The sequence below is a fragment of the Pecten maximus genome, chromosome 6, assembly GCF_902652985.1.
Source record: "Pecten maximus chromosome 6, xPecMax1.1, whole genome shotgun sequence".
NCBI classification, from domain to species: domain Eukaryota; kingdom Metazoa; phylum Mollusca; class Bivalvia; order Pectinida; family Pectinidae; genus Pecten; species Pecten maximus.
The window spans coordinates 7,709,880-7,724,403 of record NC_047020.1 but is presented as its reverse complement, the minus strand read 5'-3'; the positions used below and the strand labels follow the sequence as shown (position 1 = coordinate 7,724,403).

At 36.5% G+C, this 14,524-nt stretch overlaps 1 protein-coding gene across 1 annotated transcript in view; it reads right to left on the bottom strand.

Moving 5' to 3' along the window:
• The window catches only part of LOC117328859 (transcription factor ETV6-like), a gene marked incomplete in the record, with an annotated part of 122,457 nt that overhangs the window by 40,693 nt on the left and 67,240 nt on the right, over positions 1-14,524 (bottom strand).

Sequence of the window (14,524 nt, the reverse complement as noted above, 5' to 3'; positions counted from 1 at the left end):
ATACACACAGGACTAGAGGAGCTGTTTAGAAGTGCCAGATTGTTGTAGGTACATAATGAGGAAATGACATATCACATGACCTGTGTTGGCCACCATAACAGGAATCTCCAACATACAGGTAGAGCTTATCTGGCCGGCTGACTTCCCCTCTACTTCCTACAGGTGAGCTGGGAATCAATATTGATTCACAGATAGGCCCATAGATACACAGCCGCCCCTGTCTAGTTAGGTTCACACACAAACCAATATACCCAGAACTTCATGCTTCTTTTAAACTATAGTACAATCAAAACATTTAAACTGTGATTTATACTCCAAGCTAACATATTTACCTCCCTTTTGGACAAACTTGAAATGTTTTAGACACAATATGAGGGGATGGTGTTGTTCCTGTTCTAGGGCTAAAGTAAACATGACTGATCCAGAGAACTTGTTGTTCCCTTATCAGATTTGCGGGGTCAGGTTATCGGGGGGGGGGGGGGGGGACACCTATCACAGTTGGCATGTATCCCTACTACACAACACTATAGTGACCCGTCTCATCAAATATGGAATCGGGTCAGATAAACGACAACAAAGTATCTAGGATCGAAAAATATTTCATAATCATAAATTAATCTGATTTTCTTGCTCCAGGTTGCTGTGGTCAACTTTTGAATTATGTAGGTTATCTAACTGAAATCCTTCCCCACTCTCCAAAAACGAAATCTCTATAAAAAGTAAGTACAAAAACATTGTTGGCTAGGCTGATAGTAAAAATTAATATTCTGAATGAATAGAAAATCTTAACTAAGCTCTTCAATAAACTTGTCAAAGAGTGTTAAAAAATCAATTCATGCATAACACTAAGCTGTCGTAACACCCTATATCATCACTCCCATGCACATGTTACTGAGTAAAACCTATAAGTCAATTTCTTTACAAGGTAAGAAGATACTTATTATATCAGGAGGAAGAATTCCTAGTTTCAGACGACACCCACTGCTATGGTGATGGCCAGTAACATGGTAGGCAACACCCACTGCCATGGTGATGGCCAGTAACATGACCGGCAACACCCACTGCCATGGTGATGACCGTTAACATGGCAGGCAACACCCACTGCCATGGTGATGTCCAGTTATAGGACAGCCAACACCCACCGCCATGGTGATGACCAGTTATAGGACAGGCAACACTGACCGCCATGGTGATGAACAGTAACAGGACAGGCAACACCGACCGCCATGGTGATGAACAGTTATAGGACAGGCAACACCCACTGCCATGGTGATGTCCAGTTATAGGACAGCCAACACCCACTGCCATGGTGATGGCCAGTAACATGACCGGCAACACCCACTGCCATGGTGATGGCCAGTAACATGACCGGCAACACCCACTGCCATGGTGATGGCCAGTAACATGGCAGGCAACACCCACTGCCATGGTGATCCATGACCAGTTATAGGACAGGCAACACCCACCGCCATGGTGATCCATGACCAGTTATAGGACAGGCAACACTGACCGCCATGGTGATGAACAGTAACAGGACAGGCAACACCGACCACCATGGTGTAGCCTATAATACACATAGGACATGACCTTGGACCAATGTATGTAGCCTATAATACACATAGGACATGACCTTGGACCAATGTATGTAGCCTATAATACACATAGGACATGACCTTTGACCAATGTATGTAGCCTATAATACACATAGGACATGACCTTGGACCAATGTATGTAGCCTATAATACACATAGGACATGACCTTTGACCAATGTATGTAGCCTATAATACACATAGGACATGACCTTTGACCAATGTATGTAGCCTATAATACACATAGGACATGACCTTGGACCAATGTATGTAGCCTATAATACACATAGGACATGACCTTGGACCAATGTTTGTAGCCTATAATACACATAGGACATGACCTTGGACCAATGTATGTAGCCTATAATACACATAGGACATGACCTTGGACCAATGTATGTAGCCTATAATACATATAGGACATGACCTTGGACCAATGTATGTAGCCTATAATACACATAGGACATGACCTTGGACCAATGTATGTAGCCTATAATACACATAGGACATGACCTTGGACCAATGTTTGTAGCCTATAATACACATAGGACATGACCTTGGACCAATGTATGTAGCCTATAATACACATAGGACATGACCTTTGACTAGAGTAGACTACACACATAAGGCTGTATCGTTGGGCCAGTAGTCTGATGTTAATATAGACCCATGTCCATTCATCATACTAGCTCTCGAGGAACATACAATGTGAGAATACTCTGGTCCTCTCATCTTAGTACATCCATCAGTCTGGTGTGGTGGACATTATCAATAAGGTCAGACCACTGACCTTGTCCTTAAGCTATGAACTGATTATGATATCATTGTGACCTGATTTGTAATATTTCTGTGACCTGATTATGATATTGTTGTGACCTAGTTATGATATCATTGTGACCTTATTATGATATTGTGACCTGGTTATGATATCATTGTGACCTTACTATGATATTGCTGCGACCTGGTTATGATATTAGTGTGACCTAGATATATATAGTCATACTATTGTGACCTTATGATATTATTGTGACCTAATTAAGATATTATGACCTGATTACAATAATGGTGTGGCCTAATTGTTGTTGTGACCCATTTATGCTCATACTTTGTCCTTGCTATTATTCTTCTATACAGCAGGGCCAAATGAAGCCATCCATTACGATACATTAAGCTATACAGAACACTTGCATGGAAGTTTGTGTATATCAGTATAGTGGCATACAACTAAACAGCACCCACTTCACCGGGAGGTTTGCAGTGGGAAAATGTGCCATAGCAGATTGGTAAATAAATCAAACATCACAAGCCTGAGCATCAACTATCAACACTTACTCTTTACAAATTTTTCCCGTCACATTGCGTAATTGAGTATTATGATTATTTTTCCTTGTGTAACAATTCCCAGTGCTGGGTGTTCGCTGTGTTTGTCGGAGACATCTTGCTGTGAGCTCTGGCCTGTTTGAGCGGGGAGGATGATTACTACTGCAGAATTCTTTCTTAAGTTATCAGTCAAAATATATATCTGTAGAAAAAAACCTTAAGCGCCACACGATTAAATCTGTGATGTGATTTACTAGTCCAGCTTGTAACCACATGGAAACTGTCTGGCTAGCAACATCAGGATTTATACAAGTCTGTTACATCATACAAATAACCGAGACATATCAACGATAGTATTTTTGTTAAATTTAATTTATCTTGCAAGGGAATCTATCGACGTTATTTCGTGCCACTTTACCCTTTTACTGCATATTAGATATGTTGTTTATCCATCTAGACATTGTCGCTGCACCAATGTATCATACGAATTTCACATTCCAGAGTTTGGTTCTTAATTTGAATATTATCAAGCAGCAAATATCCATTATCATTAACATAATCCCTCTAACAAGATAAATTAATGTCAGGAAAAAAACGGCATTAATTTATACATCAAACGCATTGCATACAAATATGTAAATGAATTATGAATTTTCATCATCGTTTTTCAAACACCTGTTTAGCAGTGAAACAATGAAAATATAACGAATCAAAAAATGAAGAGTACAAAAAAACAAGATGATAAATAGGTTGTTTCAGGAAAATGAATGACGACATCTATAAATATACACAATGCATACGAACTTATTGCCATGTTTTTCTTATCCTCTTCAATCAAACAAAAGATATAAGGTTATTGACGTGCTATGAGGTAGGAGAAAGCTGTCCAGCTCACTATGTAATAATGGATGTAATTTGTTAAGCAATGAAACAGATCTGTTAAGCCACCACGAGGCTGAAGCCTGATATCTAGTAACATGTACCTGTGTTAAAGCTTGTGATACATATTGTACAATGGAGGCTTATTTCATCCCCACATACTTCAAACTCAAGTGTCACATGCAGGGATGAGACTTGTGGGTCTACACAGCCCTGTGTATTTACCCAATTTATATAAATGTCACTTACAGATTTAACCCAGCTTGGACTTTAGAGACTACCTTAATTTTTGTTTAATTTCAAAACACCACAAGTGCTCAAATATTATGTAATATATACTTCAGAGTACTAGCCTTCATCAGCTAAATCAATGCATGTGAAGAGGAGAAAATGTGTGAAGGGAGACAACCCATACCAACATTTGTTTCATGCACAAGTAGTTTCCATCGCTTCTGTATATGATAACAGAAACAACATCTACTTTTAGTAAATACTAGGTACAATGTCAACATTTTCTTGAAAAAAGATTACTATCTTATATACAACAAAGCTAAGTGTCCAATTTAATGTAAATTATGTTTTCACTACAAATATATGTATAAACAACCACTACCTCACTACTGCACATCTCACAACTCTATGAACAAACTACTTAATAAGGTTGATAGTGTAACAGTTTAACTCAATACGTCTGACCTAGACAAGGAATGCATGAAATGCCTTGAGATGACGAATTTTAAATCACCTATCGTCCAGTGAACAAAGCCTGGCAGTGGAAGTGTGTGTCAATATGATGCAGTGTTAGTGTTGCTGTGCCCTGGGGTAGGGCTCCACCCCAGGGTCAGACAAAGCAGATACAAGTCTGATTTACCAGGGGCTCTAGTAGCTACATTACACAATGTCCTGTTTACGTCCACTACATAATTCACATTTCCTCATAGCACACATCAAGTATCAACATTATCTGAGAAACACATCTCCACCACAAATTGACCATTAATTTCCTTATTAGCTATCACATGAGAACAGCTTAGGGCCATGATGTCATTTGAGCAATAAATACTAACAGGTATTATTGAAAACTTTCTGAGTACATTATTTTACTTCAAAGCTCTCCAATGACAGGTTAATAAGGATTAAAAAGAATTAAAACAATATACAACTTACTAGTAATCTATTCCCATGTAGGAGGCCGAGTACTTTTGTGTATCAATGTGAGACAATGATTGGCCGTTCCTTAGTTATCTAATTAACAATGTACAGGAGCTATATATTTAGATTATAGAACTGGCCATGAGTTTTGAGAATCTTTTATCCTAATGTTCACTTTTTAACATATATTTTAATATTTTAATTGACTATGTACAACCCACATGAGGTCACTGTTTTTCGATACACACAACAGGATAAATTTATAACAAATCACAATATCTGACATTTTAATCTCAGCAACAGGCACAGGTAAATAAAAAAAAAAATTCAATCACATCCTTTTGAATATGTAAAAAGGATGTGTTTGATAAGGTTTATTGTGGTAGGAGACATGCTTGAGTTAGTGTCTAATAAATCAATTCCATTTCCTATATCCTGTACTTGTCAGCAGAGTATGACTGTCTTCCTGTAATAGTTCTGAATGCATCAAACCCTGTCAGCGATCCCTGATCCTTAATAGCACTCAGCTGACAAAATCTAGCTCTGGGATATGAAAATGTTCACACAATTTCAACAATTATTAACATAATTTATTACTGATAAAATACTGCAGTAATATGTATTAGTATATGACGTCAATATCTTTTCTTCCATTAATGTTTTTTTAACAGCAGAGCTAGCTTGAATCAATTTGCACATATAAATTGATGTTTGAAGGTGAAGTAGAGTAAATGTGTTATTTTCAAAGAATTCATTCCAAATTACTTTAAGAAAATTTATTCAGAATTTTAAACACAAACAGATTATATTAGGAAGATAACATTGTTTAAATTTCCCCTGTAAAGCTGCCTGTATAACAATTATTTTCTTGCATTTCAACTTTTTACTGAACCCGAGCCTGTAACCTAAGGTAATTTGAACTATAGCTTAATTAAACATAAGTAAAATAAAATGTGTATAATGCATATATATGTACACACAAATATGAAGATTTTATACTTATAGATTTGTAGAATAAGTAATTCAAAATTTTACATCAATTGAATTCAGTCAAGGTAATTTATTATAAACATGCTACTAATGTGGGATCTAGACTCGATCTGTGCTTTTTAAAACTTCTGTAGAAGTTGCTGGAGAATTTTGAAATAAGTGTTCTTTATTTTAACATTCAACTACCAAAATAAATAACTGACCAAACATCAATTGAGGACTTATGGTTCTGTACAAGAAGCTGTAAGAGGAAACATAAATTGGGGAGACAATTATTCAGTATACATAGCTCAGCTAGAGACACTTTGACAGATCAGGAGTTAAAGCTCTTCTCCTCTACTAACATTATTCCCCCCCTCCCCCTTTGTTTAAGACCACTCGGAGTATATAACCAGATTGACTCATTGGGTTTTCAAATAACCCACATTTTGGATTTAAGACCACTAGTGACCCGAATCTCTGTCAGAAACACCTCAAAAGTTATCCATATATATACTTAACAGCTCACTTACAAGCTACTAGCTGGCATTTATGCTAGATCAATACACACAAAATTTTGTTTCAGTGTATGTAAACAATTATTTAGGATTTAAAGCCTTATATTTGGGCCAACAGTACTATTGACTGTGCCAGTAAGTAATTTGATGTACATGGTGTATGTACCGGGTACCCAGGACAGGTTGTCCCTACAAGGTACAATGTGTTAATCAGGGCAGGACAATCTATATAAAGACATCTCTGGTCACCAGCAGGTACGCATGTAATATGTCCCCAGAGGGGTATACCATGTACCCACAGGGATACATCAGGCCAGAAACCTATCACTATCATATATCTTATGTCAGTGTCAACAACATATCTCAATTACTCAAATCTACCTTGTTTCTCTAAACTTTATATATAAACCTACGTTTTCTTTTTATAAATGAGTTCATAACAATAGTATCAGAGGCTTTGTTATGAATGCATTAATGTATGTGATGAAATATGATACATGTCCAATGTTTGAGAATTATACACTATTTAGGTACGTGTTACATGTCCAATGTTTGAGAATGATACACTATTTAGGTACGTATTTCAATAAGTGGGTATATTTAATGCCCTCACAACTGGATTCTTGTGTGCCTTGTTTTACAAGCAATGATTTACAATGATCAATCTCGCCTATACATATTTCAATAAGATTGATCCAAAATGTATACCATGTCATTGTAGCTAATGGTAACTGTCATTGACAACTTTGCTTATATACTGTAATACTGTTGTTGTTTTTTTTGTAATATTAGCATATTTACTACTTAAATGCAGAAACTTCTGTCAAACTTCAGTTTAAAACTGGATCTGTATAGATTTGTACCCCGGTATATATTCCTACAAGTATCTGCATGCATATGAATAACACACAAGGTTAATCTAGACAAACTTATTTGTTTAAATCACAACTATATTTGTTCACAATAAAGAAATCAAAGATGGAAAACAAAAGCATGACTACATGTGTGTTCATCCAGTGATTGTTTTTGTCTAAACAATAGATCCACAATGTCAGTGTGATACAGCTAACATATCTATACCACCTGGTATTCCAGAATAGCTCCATAATCTAGCCCACATATCACGCAGCAAATTGTGTGTATTATGACTTTATTTGTTTTAATCTGGTGTTATTTGAATTTGATTAAGGTTTATAAGAGAGAAGTGAGTACTGAGACACAGATGAGGATCTGAAGTTGAAGGAGGTCAATGAACTGTAGACAGAAAAATAGTGGGTAGCTCTGTCACCATCTGGAGTATTGGGGACTGTCTGGAGTTATAATCAGCTGATCTAACTGACCTACTTCGGTTCTATTTGTGATTCATTGCTTGTCACATAAGCTGAAGTTCAGTTGTACAGCTTATGTCAAGCTGATACCACAACACCCTGCCACCCCTATACATTTAGATGAAATGTAAATCTATGTGATCTTTTATCCAATAACAATACTTTTTTACCTTGACCTGGTATATATAGCTTATAGCTGAGACTTGTGTGTGATCGCAGCATTATATTACAACTTTAAATATGACTCCTATGACCTTGAATATGGGTTAAGGTAATTTATTTTCACAAACTTTGTCTTACCTGTATATAATCTAAGGAACCTATAACGGTCATATATCTCGATTCCAAGCCTTTTAGTTTTTGAGAAAAAGTTATTTTAAGGGATAATTTGATGGATGGAAGATGGACAATGCACCAAGGCATAAGCCACTTTCAGGCCAGGTCAGCTAAAACAATATAAGAGGCTTGTTGGCCTTATCGTCACCCGAGTTCTGATGTGATCATTGATAAACTGCTTTTAAACTAAGATTTATCATAATTGACCCTTGTGACCTTGAAAGTAGGTTAAAGCCATATATAAATTCACAGATGATTAAACTTGAAGTCCTTCATCCAAGCATGCTGCTGGCCCAATATCATGACTGTAGACATGAACTGCAAACAGGGAAAACTCTTAGCTGTAATTACGCTCAGATTGGTCCCAATGTGGAAATAATTCAAGCTCTTTTGATATAAAAGCTCAAAAAATACCCAGTTTCATCAAAATCCATTTGTATTTACTCCAATCATTGTGTTCATAAGAAAAAAAAATGTAAAACAGACTATATCAGACAATGATAGAAAATATTACAGGCAATGGCAACTTGTCACCAAGGGTCTTGATTTGACTCGGGTGACCTAATACAGGCTATATTACCATTTCCATGGTGTAATTTCCTTATCATAATATGGTCGTAATACTGAAATAGAAGCCCTAACAATGACTTGTGGGTAATGATTGACAATTCACTGTTATCTCAGCTTGAAATATTTGAAAACACTTTATACTTTTCTGATTACCAAAATATATCATGTTGGCAAAATAAAATTGACACACCAAGTAAGATCTTAAAAAACGTAGAAAAGAAAGCATTGATCGTCTAGACCATCTGCCATATACTGGGGATATGGAGGGAGGTTTTCCAATTACAGATCTTTCTATAGGAAATGGAAGAAGTCCAAAAGAATATATCTGATTACAAGTTCATCACTGCAGTCTATGACAATGTTACAGGCATGTTAATACAAATGTACCTCTAAACACTATATATACATCAATTTACAAACCTTCCAATCTAAGGAACAGACCATCTATCCATTATAAAACTTCCCCAACTAACAAGCTGTGTTGATAGTCAATTTCACAGCTAGGGGCAAATACCCAGCACTTCCTTTGAAGCCAACTGTTGACAGGGACAAATAAATTGTACACAGTTTTTTCCCCATGATGTTTGCAAATTGAGAATTACTGGTGAAATTTAAGTCATTAGTCCATGAATGACATTGGCTGCTAATTACATAATAGAAACATAGTTTGACAACACATGATCCATCAACGCCTCTAGATTTAGGCCATATGTTTTGGCCACGACCAAAGGAAAGCACTGGCATATAGTACAAGGAACCTATCAAAATATTTTTTCTATTTTCCACAAAGGTATAAAAAACATGTGCAATAGATGGGATTTTTTTAACCAAAATTCCAAATCCACTTTGTTTTAGTTGGTATGCCAACGGAAACATCATTTGATGAAGATACATGGTTATGGATGACGCTTCCTACCAGTGAGATTGCTGCAGAAAATTGTACAATTAGTTGAATCCGTGTATTTGTATATATGCAGGAACACATTGCTATCTGGAGTAGTGAATGCCAATCTCTGCTGGATGACCATTATGCTCTCCCTCTAGTTGTCATATGTAGAATTCCCTTATTACACACAAAAGGGGATCATAATCGGTATAACTTGTGTGTATGAAGCGATTTGTAGAATCCCTTGATGAAAAACATCACTTACTGAAGATGTGGCAAATTACATTAATTTACAACACCCTGGCAAGCATTGTGACATACAAGTAATACCCCTGTAAATGGGAAATTCCAAAATTCAAAGCATTCACATACTCCAGATTGTGTCACAGATACATGTGATTCGGTACCAATGTGCAGTACATATGATGGAAGCGTATAGTGCCGACTTGTGAAGTTTTCTGACAAACAGATGGCCAATGCTGTGAGCATACACCTCTAACTGATTAAGAAGTGCATGAAAAATGTTAACCCTCGTCTTATAGTCTATAGATATATACCTCCTAGTAGAATATTTCCCTCCATTTTCTTATTAATTACTGTTTATAAGTGTTGTCTATATCAGATAATTCTAAGGAAACAATTCTAAATGATGATTATTGGTCAAACACCATGTGGCTACATGGCACTTGATGTAGTTACAATACTTCCTACTAAAACACCATTTGTCTGCCTATCTACTATGTAATTTTATGTTTTTGCATTGTGTTCACTTTGTTGACCAATATATTTTAATTAATATTGTTTTATTTACAGTCTCAGAACACTTGATCCTACAAATATAAGTTAATGAAGAGCAACATGTATGAAGTTTGATGTAGATCTCTTTGAAGTATCAGTTTGATTGGCAATAGCAAACTGGAGTGAATTCATGGAATCTGATTTTTCTATATTTAGCAATAGTGACCTTGACCTTTGACACAAAACTTCTGAGAGAGAGACATCACTTTCTGATTACTATATAATCTGACCTATATATAAGAGATCATACACTCAGACATGTGTGACCTTAGTAAGACAACAGTAACAGATGTGACTCTTCAGAGCGATCACATGCAGGTACAGCCAGGTGTGATCTTTGTGAGAGATCACAGTTATAGACAGGTGTGATCTTTGTGAGAGATCACAGGTACAGCCAGGTGTGATCTTTGTGAGAGATCACAGTTATAGACAGGTGTGATCTTTGTGAGAGATCAGTTATAGACAGGTGTGATCTTTGTGAGAGATCACAGGTACAGCCAGGTGTGACCTTAGTGAGAGATCAGTTATAGACAGGTGTGACCTTTGTGAGAGATCACAGTTATAGACAGGTGTGATCTTTGTGAGAGATCACAGTTATAGACATGTGTGATCTTTGTGAGAGATCACAGTTATAGACATGTGTGATCTTTGTGAGAGATCAGTTATAGACAGGTGTGATCTTTGTGAGAGATCACAGTTATAGACAGGTGTGATCTTTGTGAGAGATCACAGGTACAGCCAGGTGTGATCTTTGTGAGAGATCACAGTTATAGACAGGTGTGATCTTTGTGAGAGATCAGTTATAGACAGGTGTGATCTTTGTGAGAGATCACAGGTACAGCCAGGTGTGACCTTAGTGAGAGATCAGTTATAGACAGGTGTGACCTTTGTGAGAGATCACAGTTATAGACAGGTGTGATCTTTGTGAGAGATCACAGTTATAGACAGGTGTGATCTTTGTGAGAGATCAGTTATAGACAGGTGTGATCTTTGTGAGAGATCACAGTTATAGACATGTGTGATCTTTGTGAGAGATCAGTTATAGACAGGTGTGATCTTTGTGAGAGATCACAGTTATAGACAGGTGTGATCTTTGTGAGAGATCAGTTATAGACAGGTGTGATCTTTGTGAGAGATCAGTTATAGACAGGTGTGATCTTTGTGAGAGATCACAGTTATAGACAGGTGTGATCTTTGTGAGAGATCAGTTATAGACAGGTGTGATCTTTGTGAGAGATCACAGTTATAGACAGGTGTGATCTTTGTGAGAGATCAGTTATAGACAGGTGTGATCTTTGTGAGAGATCACAGTTATAGACAGGTGTGATCTTTGTGAGAGATCACAGTTATAGATAGGTGTGATCTTTGTGAGACATCATAAGAAATTAAACCAAACATATTACAGAAATGCAGAATATAAATGAATACTTAATTGGAAATATATTTGTCAGGGAAATCTTTGTGAGACATCATAAGAAATTAAACCAAACATATTACAGAAATGCAGAATATAAATGAATACTTTATTGGAAATATATTTGTCAGGGAAATCTTAATAAGTATTTCACATTGTGAACAATAGTAGGAACCATGGTAACACTGATTTAAACCTTTATCTTGTTGTCAGCTGTAAACGATTATTTTATAAATAACATATATTGCAAGCATATCTGGAACATGTCAAAAACCAACATATCAAGCACAGAAAACATTCTTGTTTTTGTTGACTTCTACAGTTCAAATCAAACAAATGGCTGACATTATCAATAGAGAATTTGGTAACTGTATCTACATGATATTTTGTGAGAATAATATGTCCTACTGGTGATGATGATTATCAACAACATGTCAAAGAAAGTGGAGATATGATTAACTGTATGAATCCTGTCTGCTGCTCAGGCATATTGGATTGAGAATCAATAACGGCAGTCAGCACTATCTGAACCCTCCCTACACCACGTCAACAATATTTTCAGCCTAGATTTCAAGCAGCCTGTGTCTGCACATATTAGAATGATATTCTTACTTTTATTCTTCACTTTGGGAAAATATCACTATTCTTTGCTCAGAAACATTGTTTTGACTGTAAAACAAAGCCATTACTGTACACTATACATGTAAGTGAGCCAATAGTTCTTTGCAATCATTCTCACATTCTAAACCAATTTTATAGAATTCTAAATCACACATGCAAAAATAAGGTGATATTTATAAGCAAATCATCTTTATTTTAATGTACTAGATTTCCTTCTATTTGAGTGTGCAGAGAATGGTAATTAATTTATAGGATAGGATTCCTTCTATTTGAGTGTGCAGAGAATTATTAATTTATAGGATAGGATAACTTACTAGGCATACTTAAATTAATTATAACTGTTCAAAGTCACCTTACAAAGAAACATCTGGACATTTAACAGAATTTCAGTCTCAACAAATGCTTTTTCTAACGATCTTGCAGATATACATAAATAACAACATTTTGGAACCCATCTTAAGGGAGCCTTAGTACAATGTATGCTGAATTGAATATATGTAAATGGGGTATAACTATAACATAGCATGCTACTGGTCAGAGTAGAGACAATCTAAAATCCCTATACACATTCCATCAAACATGCTACCCTTCCAACCTAATTATAATGAGTCTTAGTACATTTAATGTGTGTTTGGCATTTGTAAATTATTGCATTCTACCTGAACAATATTAATCATTTTCCATGTTTTCCTTTTGTGTAACTTTCAGAAAATCTGCTAATCAATATAGATAACACAACTATTAGAATTATCTATGAAGAATTCAGTCAGAATGATGGCAGTTGACAAGGCAAGAATCAGTAATCCCCCCCCCTAATGTACTCACAAATTACCTCCCATGCACATGCACAAACCCTCTCTCCGTGTGCCCACAAATTACCTCCCTTGCACATACAAAAAACCCTCTCCATGTACCCACAAATTACCTCCCTTGTACATACACAAACCCTCTCCATGTACCCTCAAATTACCTCCCTTGTACATACACAAACCCTCTCCATGTACCCACAAATTACCTCCCCTGCACTTATACAAACCCTCTCCATGTACCAACAAATTACCTCCCCTGCACTTACACAAACCCTCTCCATGTACCCACAAATTACCTCCCTTGTACATACACAAACCCTCTCCATGTACCCACAAATTACCTCCCCTGCACTTATACAAACCCTCTCCATGTACCCACAAATTACCTCCCTTGTACATACAAAAAAAACCTCTCCATGTAACCACAAATTACCTCCCCTGCACTTGTACCCACAAATTACCTCCCTTGCACATACACAAACCCTCTCCATGTACCCACAAATTACCTCCCCTGCACTTATACAAACCATCTCCATGTATCCACAAATTACCTCCCTTGTACATACACAAACCCTCTCCATGTACCCACAAATTACCTCCCTTGTACATACACAAACCCTCTCCATGTACCCACAAATTACCTCCCCTGCACTTACACAAACCCTCTCCATGTACCCACAAATTACCTCCCTTGTACATACACAAACCCTCTCCATGTACCCACAAATTACCTCCCCTGTACATACACAAACCCTCTTCATGTACCCACAAATTACCTCCCCTGTACATACACAAACCCTCTTCATGTACCCACAAATTACCTCCCCTGTACATACACAAACCCTCTTCATGTACCCACAAATTACCTCCCCTGTACATACACAAACCCTCTCCCCTGCAAAAAGCATCAATACAACAAATATTCATCATTTGAATCAATGCTTTAAATGTTGCAATTTTGTAAAAAGTCTTACACTAAAGAGCCAGAATCGGTACATAGATATAGTTGCAGTCATGCTGTATTTTTGTAATCTGTTTTATTTTCCTAAATCACTAATACAGAACAAAACATTACCTAGTATGTATATATGTATATACATGAGTTTTTCAATCCTTGTAAATGCATGCCAACATATGTTACAGTATTATTAAATGAAATTGATATTTTGCTGTTTCTTGTTTCATACCAGATATGGATGACTGACTGCTGTGTCAAAGCCAGTGTTTTACAGTTTAGTTCCTGACTTGTGCCCTTGCATACACAAACCACCCACACTGCAAGCACTAGTCGCTTCCTCTGCAAACACTAATTTGTCTAAAAATAAATTATCTCT